This window comes from Vipera berus, assembly GCF_964194415.1.
Source record: "Vipera berus genome assembly, chromosome: W".
Taxonomy (NCBI): Eukaryota; Metazoa; Chordata; class Lepidosauria; order Squamata; family Viperidae; genus Vipera; species Vipera berus.
In genome coordinates, this window is record NC_138210.1 from 54,064,626 (window position 1) to 54,081,365 (window position 16,740).

General features: G+C 43.6%; 2 protein-coding genes across 4 annotated transcripts in view; one reads left to right on the forward strand and one right to left on the reverse strand.

Moving 5' to 3' along the window:
- LOC308676556 (epithelial membrane protein 3-like) overlaps positions 1–16,740 on the reverse strand; it is a 32,067-nt gene that overhangs the window by 12,710 nt on the left and 2,617 nt on the right. Inside the window, exon 1 of one of the 3 annotated variants that reach the window (XM_081342416.1) lies at positions 16,684–16,719. The exons of 1 other annotated variant lie outside the window; for it this stretch is intronic. The gene's annotated coding sequence lies outside the window, so the exon portion shown is untranslated. Of the gene's footprint in view, positions 1–3,195; positions 3,381–16,683; positions 16,720–16,740 lie in introns of those variants that run through there. One more of the 3 variants, XM_081342415.1, reaches the window with a different exon arrangement.
- The window catches only part of LOC308676555 (outer dynein arm-docking complex subunit 1-like), a 28,853-nt gene continuing 26,747 nt past the window's right edge, over positions 14,635–16,740 (forward strand). The window contains exon 1 of the mRNA XM_081342413.1: positions 14,635–14,758. The gene's annotated coding sequence lies outside the window, so the exon portion shown is untranslated. The remainder of the gene's footprint in view (positions 14,759–16,740) is intronic.

A 16,740-nucleotide genomic window follows, 5' to 3' on the forward strand; every position in this document is an offset into this window, starting at 1 on the left:
AAGTATGTGAACCCTTTGGGATTACGTGGAGTTTTGCATGAATTGGCCATAAAATGCGCTCTAAACGTCATGTAAGTCACAACAATAGAAAAACACAGTCTGCTTAAAATAATACTACACAAACATTAGTTGTTGTCATGTTTTAATTGAACATAAGATGGAAATTCACAGTGCAGGGTGGAAAAAGTATGTGAACCTTTGGACTTAATAACTGGTTGACCCTCCTTTGGCAGCAATAACCTCAACCAAACATTTCCTGTAGTTGCAGATCAGACCTGCACAACGATCTGGAGTAATTTTGGACCACTCCTCTTCAAAAAACTGTTTCAGTGTAGCAATATTCTTGGGATGTCTGGTGTGAATCGCTCTCTTAAGGTCATGCCACAGCATTTCAATAGGGTTGAGGTCAGGACTCTGACTGGGCCACTCCAGAAGGCGTATTCTGTTCTGTTGAAGCCATTGTTTTGTTGAATTACTTGTATGCTTTGGGTCATTGTCTTGTTGCATCACCCATCCTCTGCGGAGCTTCAGTTGGCGGACAGATGGTCGTACGTTTTCCTGCAAAATGTCCTGATAAACTCTGGAATTCATTTTCCCATCAATGACAACAATCCGTCCAGGCCCTGAGGCAGCAAAGCAGCCCCAAACCATGATGCTCCTTCCACCATGTTTTACAGCTGGGATGAGGTTTTGATGTTGGTGTGCTGTGCCTTTTTTTCTCCACACATAGTGGTGTGTGTTTTTCCCAAACAACTCAATTTTGGTTTCATCTGTCCACAGTATATTTTGCCAGTAGTGCTGTGGAACATCCAGGTGCTCTTTTGCAAACTTCAAACGTGCTGCAATATTTTTTGGGGACAGCAATGGCTTCCTCCGTGGTGTCCTCCCATGTACTCCATTCTTGTTTAATGTTTTCCTTATTGTAGATGTGTCAACAAAAATGTTAGCATGTGCCAGAGATTTCTGTAGGTCTTTAGCTGACACTCTAGGATTCTTCTTTACCTCATTAAGCATTATGCGCTGTGCTCTTGCAGTCATTTTTACAGGACCACCACGCCTAGGGAGAGTAGCAACAGTGCTAAACTTTCTCCATTTGTAGACAGTCTGTCTTACTGTGGACACATGAACATCAAGGCTTTTGGAGATACTTTTATAACCCTTTCCAGCTTCATGCAAGTCAACAATTCTTGATCGTAGGTCTTCTGAGAACTCTTTTCTGCGAGGCATGGTTCACATCAGACAGTGCTTCTTGAGACCAGTAAACCCAAAACAGGTGTGTGCTTTTAAAGGGCAGGACAGCTGTCAGCAACACATCCAATATCATCACATTGATTGGAGTCAAGGTTGGCTCACTCCTGACTCCAATTGGCTCTTGGAGAAGTCATTAGGCTAGGGGTTCACATACTTTTTCCACCCTGCACTGTGAATGTTTACATGTTATGTTCAATTAAAATATGACAACAGCTAATGTTTGTGTAGTATTATTTTAAGCAGACTGTGTTTTTCTATTGTTGTGACTTACATGACGTTTAGAGCGCATTTTATGGCCAATTCATGCAAAACTCCACATAATCCCAAAGGGTTCACATACTTTTTCTTGCAACTGTACGTTAAAGTTCTACAGGCAGTCCTTGACTTACAACCATTCATTTAGTGACAGTTAGAAGTTACATCGGCAGTCAAAAAAGTGATCTACAACCATTCTTTGCACTTACAGCCTCCACAGTATCCCTATGATCATGTGATCAAAATTTTGGGTGCTTGGGAACCAGCATGTATTTACAATGATTGCTGCATCCTAGAGTCACATGATCACCATTGGGACCTTCCCAACTGGCTTCTGACAAGCACAGTTAATGGGGAAAGCCAGATTCACTTAACAACCACTTAACTGCCTTCACTTCACTTCACAATCATGGCAAAAAAGGTAAAATTGGGCGTGACATACTTAACAACCACCTTGCTTAGCAACCGAAATTCTGGTCTCATTTGGGGTTTTAACTTGAGGACTAAAAAAAAAGTTATAAGGCGATCTGCATGAAATCCAGCATTTTCACTGCAAGGCCCTTTTCCAAAGCTCTCTTTGGAAAGTTAATTAACAGGGGACAGCAAGTGTTTGAACAATAAGTGAGTTGGGTTTTGCATTTGATTGTGATACAAGAGACCCATTTTAAGAAGAACAAAATCTAGATGTGGGGAATCTGTGGTTTTCCAGAGGTTGCTGAATGGCAACTTTTAGCAGCAGCTCCAACAAACGGCAAGGGCAGAAGTGAGGAATGCCACAGACCTTAATACACCCGGAGCATCTTACGCATCCACTCCCTTCCTTACAACTTCTCACACTCAGATTTTTCCCCAGTACAGTTAGGTGCGGAATAAGGGCAGAACTGAAAGCCCGGCCTAAAAGTTTATTTTATGCCAAACTTTCTTTCTCGCACCCCAGCCTCCTCCTCTGCTAGTTCTCCAACGTCTCCCTGCCTCCCAAGAATTAGCCTTTTGGAAATCTGTGAAGAATCACAATTGGCTGAAATTTGGGGATTCAGATGGTTATTCCAGTTCCTCCCCCTCCCCCCCCCCCGCCAATAATTTTAAATGAAAAGTTGATGGAGGGATGGAAGCAAAAGGTATCTTTGGACACTCTTTTTTTCTGTACGACTGCTGTTAACGGGCTAGCCAAAATACGGTGCCAAACAACAACAACAACAATAAACAACAAGAACAACAACACTAATAATAATAATAATAATAATAATATAATAATAATAATAACAACAACAACAACAACAACAACCACCACCTCCTCCAGCGAAGGCAACAACCCGCGCCCGGAAAGCAAGGCGCGAATGATAAAGAATGATGGGCGGGCGAGAAAAGCTGGAGAAAGGATTGGGTGGTGGGGATCTAGGGGGTTAGAATAGATGGCGGGGAAGGGAGCGAGTAGGTCGGCCGTCTGATAGGACGGCGCCGTTTCTCTCCCTTCTCCCGATCCTTTTCCAGAGAGTAGAGCGATCGCCTGCTGTGCTTCGTTGCCTTCCCGCCTTTCACGAGTCCCCCTTCGCCGAGTCTAAGCCGATGAGACCTCCCTCTCTCTCTGTCTCTCTCTGTCTCTCTCTCTCCCACTTCGATCGGTCTCGGAACGACCCACTCGCAACTTTTCCCTCCTTCCCGCCCACCCAGCCGGGCGGCTTGAGTTACCTGTTGGCAGCGCAGGGCCGGGCCGGGGTGCAGCAGCCGATCGGTCTCCCTGGCGCGCAGGATTTCTTCTGACGTTTTTGGTGGTGTTGGTTTTTTTTCCTCTCCTCTGGACTGCCCCCGCTTGCTTTTTTTTTCCTTTTCCCTTTTTAATACAAATTTAGTTCATCCTGCGCGTACCACGTTCTCCTCGCCCTGACCTTGGCTTCTGGCCAGGTGGGTGGGAGCAGAGAGCGCGTGGCTGGCCCGACGCCTCAGAGGAGGGAAGTGGGGAAAGGGTGAGTGCTGGGGGGGGGGGTTCGCTTGAGAGACGCCCGGCTTTTCGAGAGGGTCGGGCGGCTCCCTTATGTCGATGCCTCCGCTTCATTTTTGCCAGTAAACTGCCAGGCGAGGCAGACACAGTGTGTGTGTGTGGGGGGGAGAGTAATAATAATAATAATAATAATAAGAAGAAGTAGTAGTAGTTGGAAGGGACCTTGGAGGTCATCTAGTCCAACCCCCTGCTAAGGCAGGAAACCCTATACCAGGGGTCGGCAACCCGAAAAAGGAAAAGAGCCACTGGGAACCGGTTCCATCACACATAAAAAAAGTGGGAGCCGCGTGCGTGCGTCCATGCACGCGCATGCGCAAAAAATGTTTTGCGCATGCGCAAAACGGGTTTTTCTTGCGCATGCGCGGACGCACGCGGTTGCCTTTTTTTTAATGTGTGATGGAACCAGTTCCCGGTTGCGCGACGGCCCGTCTGCAAAGCTGCCGCTTTCGGCAGCCTGCAAACGTGCCGCGGCAGCTTTCGCAAGAAGCGGCGCCGCTACCCATTCCAAGAGGTGCGCGCGCACCTCTCCGAACGACCGTAGGTGCGCGCGAACCTCCCCAAACGTCGGCAGGTCTCCGTACCTCCGCGCAAACAGGCAGCGGCCCTGCTTCTTGGGAAAGCTGCTGCGGCCCGTCTGCAAAGCTGCCGAAAGCGGCAGCTTTGCAGACGGGCCGCGGCAGCTTTCGCAAGAAGCGGCGCCGCTACCCATTCCGAGAGGTGCGCGCGCACCTCTCCGAATGACCGTAGGTGCGCGCGCACCTCCCCAAACCTCCCCAAACGTCGGCAGGTCTCCGGACGGCGGCAGCTTGGGAGAGGTGCGCGCGCACTCTCCAAACCGCCGCCATCCCATTTGCACAGCTGCCGTGTTCGTCAATGTTTGACGAACGCGGCAGGTCTCCGGACGGGATGGCGTGTTCGTCAATGTTTGACGAACGCGGCAGGTCTCCGGACGGGACGGCGGCAGCTTGGAGAGGTGCGCGCGCACCTCCGCCCTTCCGAAAGGTGCGCGCGCACCTCTCGGAACGGGCGGTGCCACTCTCCATTTGGAGAGGTGCGCGCGCACCACTGCCCGTTCAAAGAGGTGCGCGCGCACCACTGCCCGTTCGAAGAGGTGCGCGCGCACCGGGTGGCTGGGAGCTGCAGGAGACAGCTCAAAGAGCCGCATGCGGCTCCGGAGCCGCGGGTTGCCGACCCGTGCCCTATACCATTTCAGTCCAGTCTCCTCTTAAAAACTTCCAGTGTTGGAGCATTCACAGCTTCTGGAGGCAGGTTGTTCCACAGGTTAATTGTTCTAACTGTCAGGAAGTTTCTCCTTAGTTCCAGGTTGCTTCTCTCCTTGACTAGTTTCCATCCGTTGCTTCTTGTCCTGCTTTCAGGTGCTTTGGAGAATAGCTTGGCTCCCTCTTCTTTGTGGCGGCCCCTGAGATATTGGAACACTGCTATCGTGTCACCCCTCACCCTTCTCTTCGTTAAACTACACATACCCAATTCCAGCAACCATTCCCTATATGTTTTAGCCTCCAGTCCCCCAATCATCTTTGCTGCTCTTCTCTGTACCCTTTCTAGAGTCTCGACATCTTTTTTCCTTGACCTATGACCACCGTGGAGCCCAAAACTTCCATTGCTAAGCAAGACGTTGACTCGACTTTTGGCCCATTTTACGGCCTTCCTTTTGCCACAGTGGTTAAGTGATTGCCACGGTTGTGAAGTTAGTAACACGGCTGTTAAGTGAATCTGCCTTCCCCCATGGACTTGGCTTGTCAGAAGGTCGCAAAAGGGGATCACGTGACACCACCACCACCACCACCTCCGGGGAGGCTGCAACCGTCATAAATATGAACCAGTTGCCAAGCGTCCGAATTTTGATCATGGGGATGCGGCGATGGCCTTAAGTAGGAAAAACAGTAATCAAGTCGCTTTTTTCAGTGCCGCCGTAACTTCAAATGGTCACTAAGCAAATGGCTGTAAGTCAAGGACTACCTGTAATGGTTTTCCCTTCCCTTCTGGGCCATGAGGGAGGGATGAAAGAGTCACCTGTTGGATTTCTGCCTGTATCTCACCAAAAAAAGATGAATGGGGAGAAAGGGGCAGCTTCGGTGTGTTTACACGCCTGTGCTCATACATTTTGAGTGTACAGCTCAAAATTCAGGCATAACATCTTATTTAGAGACTGTAGAAGCTACTGTATCGTATTGTAACATCAGGCACCGTGGGATTCACCTCTGTTCAGACCGTTCCAATTGTTCACGACTTGATGGATTTCATTTGTCCAAGACTGGGTGTCAGGAGCTGGCCCTTTTTGAGTTCTCGTAAAGTCATGCTTGGGTCCAGAAATCCAGCCACTATGTCTTCTCTGTACAGGTAGTCCTCAACTTTAAGACCATACTTGAGACGAGAATTTCTGTTGCTAAGCTAGGGGCTTGTTGAGTGAGTCACAACTGAATTTACAACCTTTTTTTTTCTATGTTAAGTGAATCACTGCAGCTGTTAAAGGAATCTTGTGATCATTAATTGAATGTGGCTTCCCCCATTGGGTTTGCCTGTCACACGCCAACTGAGGTCTCAAACTGCGATCACATGACCCTGGAACATTGCAGCCATCGTAAATACATGCCTGTTGCCAAGCGCCTAAATTTTGATCTTGTGACCCCTGGGGATGCTGCAGCAGCCATAACTGCAAGTCATTTTTTTCAGGACCATTGTAATTTCCAATGGTTGCCAAATGTAAGCAGTGGACTGCCCGTACATTTTTTTTTCAATTGCCTTCAATTTTCCAGTATTGGGGTCTTCTCCAATGATTTCTGTCTTTGCCTTTTGTGTTTCAAACTGTTTAAACTTTAGCTTCCTTTTCAGTGTTTCTGATGAGTAATCTACCATTGCTTCATCAAGGGCCAAATGATTTGTTCAGTCTCTAGGATATTCTCAGCAATTTTCTCCAGTTGCCCCCTATTTGCTTCTCCTTCGTTCAACTTTTGACATGGCCCAGCTTTCACATCCCTATAACTGGAAAACCTATGGCCTTGACAGTATATACTTGGTTGTCAACAGGATGTTTCTGAACATTAATGTTTTATTTGGGTTGCCTACTATGCGAGTTCACAATGGGGTCACCCTCTCTGCACAATTTGGATGTCTTGTCTTTTTTGATAAGTCTGGTTTTCAGAGCAGGACAGCCCAAAGCGAATTCCATCTAACAATGCTCCAGAGTCGGGTTCTCCTCGACTTACAACAATTTGTTTAGTGACCATTCAAAGTTACAACGGCACTGAGAAAAGTGATTTATGACCAGTTGTCACACTTATGACCATTGTGGCATCCCTATGACCACGTGATCAAAATTCACATGCTTGGCAATAGACTCATATTTATGACGGTTGCAGTGTCCCAGGGTCACCTAATCACCTTTTTGTGACCTTATGACAAGCAAAGTCAATGGGGAAGCCAGATTTACTTAACAATAATTTGACCAATTTAACAACTACAGAATAAAAGAATAACAGAGTTGGAAAGGATCTCAGAGGTCATCTAGTCCAACCCCCTACTCAGGCAGGAAACCTACCATATCAGACAAATGGTTGTCCAATCTCTTCTGAAAAACTTAGAAGCTTCTCGATATTCTTCATGGGTACTCTTCTCGATCCATGCATTGTGGCAGTTTCTTAACAACAACAACAACAACAACAATAATAATTTGGAAGGGACCTTGGAGGTCATCTAGTCCAACCCCCCCACTCAGGCAGGAAACCCTATATCATTTCAGACAAATGGCTGGCCAGCCTCTTCTTAAAAACTTCCAGTGTTGGAGCATTCACCACTTCTGGAGGCAGGTTGTTCCACTGGTTAATTGTTCTAACTGTCAGGAAGTTTCTCCTTAGTTCTAGGTTGCTTCTTTCCTTGACTAGTTCCCATCCGTTGCTTCCTGTCCTGCCTTCAGGTGCTTTGGAGAAGAGCTTGGCTCCCTCTTCTTTGTGGCAGCCCCTGAGATACTGGAACACTGCTATCATGTCCCCCCTCGTCCTTCTCTTCATTAAACTAGACATACCCAATTCCAACAACTGTTCTTTATATGTTTTAGCCTCCAGTCCCCTGATCATCTTTGTTCTCTGCACTCTTTCTAGAGTCTCAACACCTTTTTTACATTGTGGTGACCAAAACTGGATGCAGTATTCCAAGTGTGGCCTTATCAAGGCATTGTAAAGTGGTATTAACACTTCACGTGATCTTGGTGCTATCCCTTGGTTAATGCGGCCTAGCACTGTGTTGGCTTTTTTGGCAGCTGCAGCACACTGCTGACTCATATTTAAGTGATTGTCCACTAGGAGTCCGAGATCCCTCTCACAGTTACTACTGTTGAGCAAGGTACCCCCCCTATACTATACCTGTGCATTTGGTTTTCCTTGCCTAAATGTAGAACCTTACAGTGATTCACTAAACAACTTTGGCAAGAAAGGTCGTAAAATGAGGCAAACTCACTTAAATGTTTCACTTAGCAACCGAAATGTTGGGCTCAATTGTGGTCGTAAGTTGAGAACTACCTGTACTCTTCTATTTTTATAGCATTCTTTTTCCCCAGCTCTTTTTGATTCTCTAACAAATACACACACATAGACTTGGACCCCATAACGGCAAGCTAATATTATTCTGCCATGTCCTTTCATGGACTGTAATTCTCCTCCTTAGATTCTTTTGGCATTATCCTCAGCTGGCAGTTATTTTTCCTGGCAGGAAAATATGTCTACTGCACTGGAGAAGAAGAACTGAAGGGGAAAGGTACAAGAAAAAAAATCTAATTCAGTTCTCTAATAGTGGCCAACCACTTATCCTTCAGCAGCTGGTGCTCAGTGGCACATTATCTCTGAATGTAGAGAATCCTTTTAGTCATTAGTAGTAGTAGGAGTTTTATATATTATGCAGTTATGGCTAAGCACAGTACAGATCTAGAATAAAGCATGTTCTATAAAGAATAAATTTATGCTATAACATTCTATTATAATTACATTATAATGTAAATTTAGAGCCTCTAAACTAAAAGGTCCTTGTCATATAATAATATCAAGTCACTATACATACACAATTTGAATGGGTGAATATATATTATTTTTAAAGCCATTTCAGAAAGACCCATGGAAAAGAAGCATTTAAATGCTTTATTTCAAGTTTCTATCCACTTCAAGTGATCCAATTCCACAGCTAGTTTGGTGAACCACAACTAGGTGAGAAAGATTCTTAATAAACAAGTCACTGTTATCATTATTTTAAAAAAGTCTAATTAAGAAATCAATCATGCTTTAAACAAATTGAGTACCTTCCAGCTGCACTGAGATTGCTATCCAAAAATTCCCACAGCTAGATAATTCTAATTAAGAATTCTTGTGTTCCCGATATATTTGTGGCATAATAGTCTCCGAATAACGAATTTGTCCAGATCCCCATTAAATGACTATTAATACATCATTTTATTGGGATAAATAATAATGAATCAGACACTGCATAAAGAAGTACTTTTTAGAAATCTGAAAATCACAGATTTTCATTTGCATTTGTAAAACAACTCCAAAATATGGCAAGATTTGGAATTCTAAGGCCTATCACAGCCTATTGCTGTACCTGGTTATAAAAGCGGAGATCTAAACCTTGAACTAAGACTTATTTTCTTGAGCTGCAAAAAATAGAGGATGACCATTAGATGGCAATGAGGGATTAATATTTTCTGCCTCTCTTTGTATCAGCCAGGGGTTTTATGGATTTCTGCTACCTGGATCTGATGTTCATAGTAAATATATAGAGGTAGAGGTAGCCAGAATTTATTTTTTAAAAATGGTGATCTTTGAGGGAAAGAAAAAAACAGTGTACAAAGTGCCGTTCAAACTAATTGCCTATTATATTCAACCAAACCTTCCACTGTTGCATTTCTGGTTAACAACTTCACAAGACTGCATCACTTTCAGGGAAAATATCCATATTTACTGCTATACTAAGTCTATAGTAGGTAGACAATTTGATTATTTTCATCCAATTTTTTACTATCTTCTTGACAGCTCAAGGTAGTTAACAATGATGGTCAGACAGATTAACTGCAAAGCTAATTCCATCTTCTAAAAAACATGTATAATTGCCTATCCAATTGAGCAGCCAGAGCAATTCCTATGCAAAATATATGTCTGAATAGGACAAATTTTACTTCAAGAAAAGTAAAAGTCCACCTACTTTCAAAGTTCCATAGCCCTTAAAAATAATTTTGCAGTCTTAAAATACAATCCCATTCAAACTCTATATTAAACCATAATGTGCTTTGGGCTTAACTGTTCTTTGACCCTAATTTTGTACTTTGGGAGCCAATTTGGTGTAGTGGTAAAGGCACCAAACTAGAAACTGGGAGACCAAGAATTCTAGCCCTGCCTTAGGCCTTGAGCCAGTCACTTTCTCTCAGCCCTAGGAAGGAGGCAATGGCAAACTTTCTGAAAAGAAGTGCCAAGAAAACTGCAAAGGCTTGTGCAGTCTCTTGTCCAGGTACAGTAGTCTCTGAGAATTGGACATACCGTAATTAACGTTAGGGAAAAAAGTACTTTATAAACTCTGGTTTGTTGCTCAATGACATTTGAGGACTCAGTTTGCTTAATTAAAAAAAACAACCCCATATTTTAAACACTTAATGACTTGTGCAATGCACGAACCTAATCATTATCCCCAATGTTGAGGTTAAACAAGCATGGGATTACACAATCAAGCTATGTATATTCCACCGATGTTGTGAAAGGGCAAAAGAAAGCCCCCTTTTTAAAACAAGCTTTAAATCATTATTCAGATTAATATTATAGTGCATATATCCATGGATAACCCAAAAATTTTAAGTGCCAAAATATAGCCCCAAAATTGAGTTTGGCTTATCTGCAGATTGTCTTTGATTATATTATATGGTATATTTACTATGTGTGTAGTACAATGTTTTAGGAATTGAATTAAGAGCAGGGATAGCCAGATTGGAGCCACGTTCAGTCATAAAAACTCAGCTCTCAACCCAACCTATGTCACAGAAGAAGTGCTGTGTGTGTTATGTATACCATCTGGAGGGCCTAAAAAAGCTATACATTTAACAAATATACTATCATCAAATTTACTACCAAAATGCCTAAAGACTAGTAAAAGACATTTTACTTATTAGATTTCTATCACACCTTTCCATCAAGAAAGAATGGAACACATAAATCACATTAGATGTTTCAATTTTATTTTAAACAAAGGTGGCTTGTTTTACATATATACCTTTCTTCCTCATGGAGTTGTGTGAATCTCTCCAACTGAGCTTTATTCAAGCAGAATACAGAATCACAGAGTGGGAAGGGACCTTAAAAGTCTTCTACTCCAACCCCCTGTTCGGCAGGAGACCCTAACATTTCAGACAAATAGCTGAAAAAGGAGTAAGGTCCTAAGGTGAGCACCAAGGAGTAGTTATGTTCATTTCCCCCCACAACAACACCCCTGTGAACTGAGTTGGACTCAGAGAGTGACTGGCCCCAAATCACCCAATTGGCTTCCATGGCCAAGGCGGGACTTGAACTCATAGCTTCTTGTTTTCTAGCCTTAACCATTAGACCAAACTGGCTCCCTAAAGAGATTCAAAAAGTTCTTAGCAAGTACTGCCTCTTCTGGAATATGGCTGTGCCTTGTGGGATAAAAGGACTGACAAATCCAGTGAATGAATAGGAGGCAAGAAAATAACCAAGATAAGGAAACAGAATGAAATGTCCAAGTATTCATTTATCTAGAAATAAATAATAAGTTCAGTGATAGAGATATTACAGGATAAAAGACACAGTTTCCCAGACTTGGCAGTGTTCAGGTGTTGGAATTTCAATTCCCAGCATTCCACAGTCAGCAGAGCCTTTCATGAGAATTCTGGGAATTAGTTGGTATGCACCGGTCACAAGAGGCAGGTATTATTCCCATTTGATACAGGCTGCAGAAAAAATGATTAAAGGGTAGACTTTCTTTTTTCATTCTTTCTTTTCCTTCCTTCCTTCCTCCCTCCCTCCTTTCTTTTCTTTCATTTTAAGACCTTTCCCATAACTACTAGTCCTCTTTTTTCAAATAAAGGACTGACTCACCAAGGAGAAAAGTTACAGCTTAGTCTATTTTCTTCTGAGTTTTTTTTTCATTTGCAGTCATTTCTTAAACATAGGGAATCATTTAAAAAGGATCCAGCACCTGCAGTTAGGAATAATACAATCATTTCTATCATTTCACTGTTTACTGCATCATTCATTATGCTGATCTGATTGATTGGTTCACCAAAGGAATTATTTCAAATCAAAATCCAAAGTCTAAACCCACAGAAAAGCTGTCAGTCCAAGGTCTGCCCTTTTTATTACAAATACAAATAAGAATAAGAAGCCCTAATTAGAATTATAGAATCTGAATTCAAGTTGATCCACCCCAAATTTAAGAGTCCATTTATGTATGATAATAATTTCCGCAACTGTTACTTGTAGCAAGTTCTCAGAAATCAGATTCCCTTTAAAAAGACTTGTTGTGACCTCAGTTTCCTTTCTATATCATGGCACCAAATGTGATATTTTAAGACTGATATGGATATTATCTGTATGAAATCTACATTACAAATATTAATATTCTGATCTAAATAAACAACAAAATTTAATGAAGAAATACAGGATTAAATAACATTTGAATATAAATGTACAATTTAGATGTGCTTTTCTACAGCCAGCATTCAGATCTATCTTATATTTCTACAAAGGTTAGCAGATGAGAGGTGATATTTCCAGTTTTATGATGTTCCCAGTGACATGTGGAGTGTTTGATCTTTCACTACATTTCAATCCTGTACCTCTTCAGGCTGATGTGAGAACTAGTGTGAAATAATGAAACACTGGGAATGAGACTGGAGGCCTCTATACAAATCTATTCCTAGTCACGGATTTTGTACCCACCATGTCCTTGCAAGGCTGTTGTGGGATAAAATCAGAAAAAGGAGTATTATGCTTGGAGTTTCTAGAAGAAAGGCAGCATACACACTGATGGAGGATTGTATATTCTAAAAAAATTATTTTAAAAATGGAGACGTGTTTTCAAATTCCCTACATTCTGATGTAGATTTTTGGTGCTCTAAATTAACAATATCTATAGTTTGAAGCTGTTATTCTCCCTTAAGTTGATGGCCAAATGCAAAAAAAGTCCTCATTATTAAAGGAGGCTGCAGTGTTACACAAATCTGCCCCTCCCAATTCTCATGGACTCAATATCATTGTTTTAGTAACTAACCCCTTGCAATTGGGATAAAGTATGGGGCCAATTACCAGGTTCTAGGTCTCCCATTTCTGCATGTTAAGCTTGCAGCATAACATGCAGAAATGCAATCAAGCTTTCAGTGGGAATTGTATCCAGGACATTCTATGTCCATTTGTTTATGAAATTTACTTCCTACATCACCTTTAATGTGCCATAGGCAGTTTCCAACAAAACTGTTATCACAACTGTGACACCCCTCACCCTTTTTTTTAGTTCTGGATGGGGTTGCATTACCCCAGGCAGACCCAATGCACAATTTGGTTTTTCTCCTAAACTCTTGACTCCTGCTCAAATCATGGCTAGGAGACTCCTGTTCTGCACCAACTGCATCCTTTTTTGTATCATGGGGTCCTGTGTTTAGTCACTCAAGCCTTGGTCATTTCAAACATGGACTACTTCAGTGTGATCTACATGGGACTAGTGTAGAAGATTACAGAAGCGCAGACAGTTTTGAAGGCACCTAGGGTGGCACATGTAACACCACTATTACAACAGCCGCACTGGCTGTCAATGTGCTTCCAGGTGCAATTCAATTACCTTTAAAGCCCTGTCTGGCATCAGTCTGTAGGATATATGTGGGACTGTTTTTCCCCAATGGAATTGGCCTGCCCCACTCGTGCTGGCAGAAGGGGCCTACTGTGGATCCCATCAATCAAGGAATTTCAGCTGGTGGGATCCAGAAGAGCCTTTTCTGCCATGGTCCCTGTCCTTTGGGACATCTTGCCACAGGAGTGTCTATGGAGATTCTCAGTCATCCAAGTCATGGTTGTCCCAAAGGTGCTTTTTCAAAAGGCAACTGGATTTTGTTTTTCTGTGAAGATGTTTCGCTTCTCATCCAAGAAGCTTCTTCTTCTTATCAGAGAAGCTTCTTCCACCATTCAGTCGGAACTGAAGAAGCTTCGTGAATAAGAAGCGAAATGTCTTCAAGGACAAAGTCCCGTTGCCTTTTGGAAAAAAAAATCTCTGGGATTTACCTTCAAGAAAAGCCTTAAAACTTCACTATGCGGACTGGCTTGGAGTCCTGAAGCTTTTGGCTGGAGGCGGTTGGTGCAGTAAATAGAGAAGGCACCAACACCTCCACCACCACCCCTCCACTCCAAACCCAGGATTTTTTATTTGTTTCAATTTTTTGCAATTTTACCCAGCTTTATATTCATAACTTGTTTTTATATTTGCGTATTTTATGACATTGCAAGCCGCTTAAGCTTTAGAGTAACCACGAACTACGAGATGGGTGGCAAATGAATTTAATAATTAATAAAAGTAATTCTGTCATTAACTCTCTGGCACTGCGAACAGAAAGCAAAGACCGGCTTGTGACATCTCGCCAACCCAGCAGAAAACGTACATCACAAGTCATCTCTCAGGCACACTCACACATACACACACTCCCTCCCAATCAGGCGGAGGGTACAAGATGTCCCCGCGTCTCCACCAGGCTGCCTGCCTGCTCCTTCCCCCCCCCTCTCTCCAGCTGCCCCTCTTGCTATTTCCCCCCCCCCCCTCGATCTCTCCGCCTTTGCCCGTTTCCTTTCCGAAAACCGTCTCCGTGGCAACCGGTTTCAGCGGGACAAACTGAACGAAGGATGTGGTTTTGCATGAGACTTCAGCGATGGAAAATTGCCATGACAACCCGCCCGCACCGCCCCTCAGCTAGGCTCCGCCCGAGCGCGGGGGGAGGAGGGGGAGACGAGTGTCTTGGAAGGGTGGTGGTGTGTGGAGGGGGGGAAGGAAGGAACGAAGGAGGGAACTGTTAGGCTCGCACATGCGCAGTGGGAGGGCGGGCCTGGGAGGTAAGAGGAAGGGCTTATTGGGAGGGGTGGGGCCTGTTAGGCGGATTGCTGCGATTAAGCAGGGCCTACCGGCGTTATTTGTAGCCACGTGACTTTGCAGCTCTCCCGTGTGGCCTTCCAGGACCTTAAGGGCTGACATGTTGAAAGGGCTTTGGTATGAATTGTTAAATGGGGGGGGTGCGACTATCCCCCCCCCCCATTTTCACATGACTGTGTGGGGCTCTAGCGTGACCCGCTAGGTCCTTGGAGGTCCAAGTGGTCAGGCAAGGTCCGGCAGAGTCCCATGACTAGAATTTGGTGGGAGTCAGGCTTCGGGGTTATCCCAAGACTCGGGACCTCCCATGAAGAACCACTAATTCGGCTTTATTGCACATAGTGTAATAGGCGCCTTCACAAGTTGCCAGGAACTATTGTGTTTTCAGCTATTTAACCTTTGGGGTCTCAAGCTCTGAATCGTACTGAAACGAGGACTAGGCTTGTGTACCCCCACCATGGGACTGTTCAGAGCCTGCTGATGGTGCAGCCTGGGCAAAGTTGCCGTATTATTATAATACCCCTGGTATTTTCAGAGCAGCTTGACTTGTTAATAACAAGGCATGCAAGCCCATAAGATTTGACATAATTTATTTATTTAATCCCATTTATATCCCGCCCTTCTCCGAAGACTGAGGGCGGCTTACAATTTAAGCACAAACCAATGTGCTTAGCAATAGCCTTCATTCTATGTATATGCCTGCTTATTAGGGCTTTCGCCCCCCCCCAAGCAGCATTATTACAAAGTCAGCTTATTGCCCCCAACACTCTGGGTCCTCATTTTACCTACCTCGGAAGGATGGAAGGCTGAGTCAACCTTGAGCCTGGTGGGACTCGAACCTGCACTAATTGCAGGCAGCTGGTGTTACTTAAGGAGGCATTAGCCCACTGCTCCACCAAGGCTCTTTTAATAATAAATAATAATAAAGTGGCAACCTCAACCTTAAGGCACTGCAGAGCGTGGAGGTGTTCTTACTCTGTACAGGAGTCTGAGACCGTATTATGCGGTCATTGGGAGATTCAACCAAAATGAACAGTGGAATTGTTACATGTTTTGTGCCAGCCCATGGCAGTTCCCCAAATAGGTCATCAGATGGAGCAAAGAGGCTTCTTTGCTCCCCTGAAGCAGCCCCATTGGCGAGAGAGTTTTATGGCTAGGGAGGGGCCGAGACCCCCCATAAATACCTCTGCTCTGGGGCTGCCTCTTTGTTCTTGTTCTGTTTCTCTTTTCTATCTTCTCACTAGCATGCATTCTCTATCATACAAGCATGGATGCTTCCATGCCATATAGCTCTTTTTATATAACCTGTCGATGAATACAGCTTCATAATGACTGCATCTCTGCATTCTGCCTATTTCACTTGGAAGCACCTTAACGTTCCATCGATCTCTTGTGAAAGCTGCTTCACAGGAATGTGGCATGACTCTATAGAGAAGCAGAAGTCCAAGAAGGAAGTTTGGAAAAGAAAGTCGCCTGGAGTGAGGGTTAAATATAAAGCAAATAAGAAAAAGGTTTTGGGGTGGAGGAAGTACATCCTCTAGGTAGAAAGTACAGAGAATAGAGCAACACCTAAGGTTTAAAAATGGTACAGTATTTGACTAGGCAGCTGTTATGTTGAAGATCTAGTGACAATTAACAATGATAAGCCTGAACTGGCATAACTTGAAAGCCTAGAACTTTATAGCATATAACATGATAGAAAATTGCAGGAATGTATGGAATGTAAAGTAGATGATGGGGATAGGAAATCAAGCAATGTATCACTGTCCCTGGGTAAACTTAAAAGTTTCTTGGGTTTAACAATAAATATACATTCTTGTGCATTAATCTTACTGCCCTTTTAACAAGTGCTGGAACTATGGCTTAACAGCTTTCAATCAAGCACCTTTTTTTCTTTTTTAAAAGTCAAGGGATGTCTCTTGTTTTTCCTTTCTCGCTGTAACTCATTTAACCTTTTTTTTTAACTTCCTGTTCTGACCTCCAATTTTTAATCCATTTTATTTGGCTGGTGTCCCAAATTGCCTGTAGATGAATAAAGGAATTACTTGCGTTAGTCGAGTATAACTTTCACTTTTTCTTCTTCCCCTCCCATCTTTCATCAG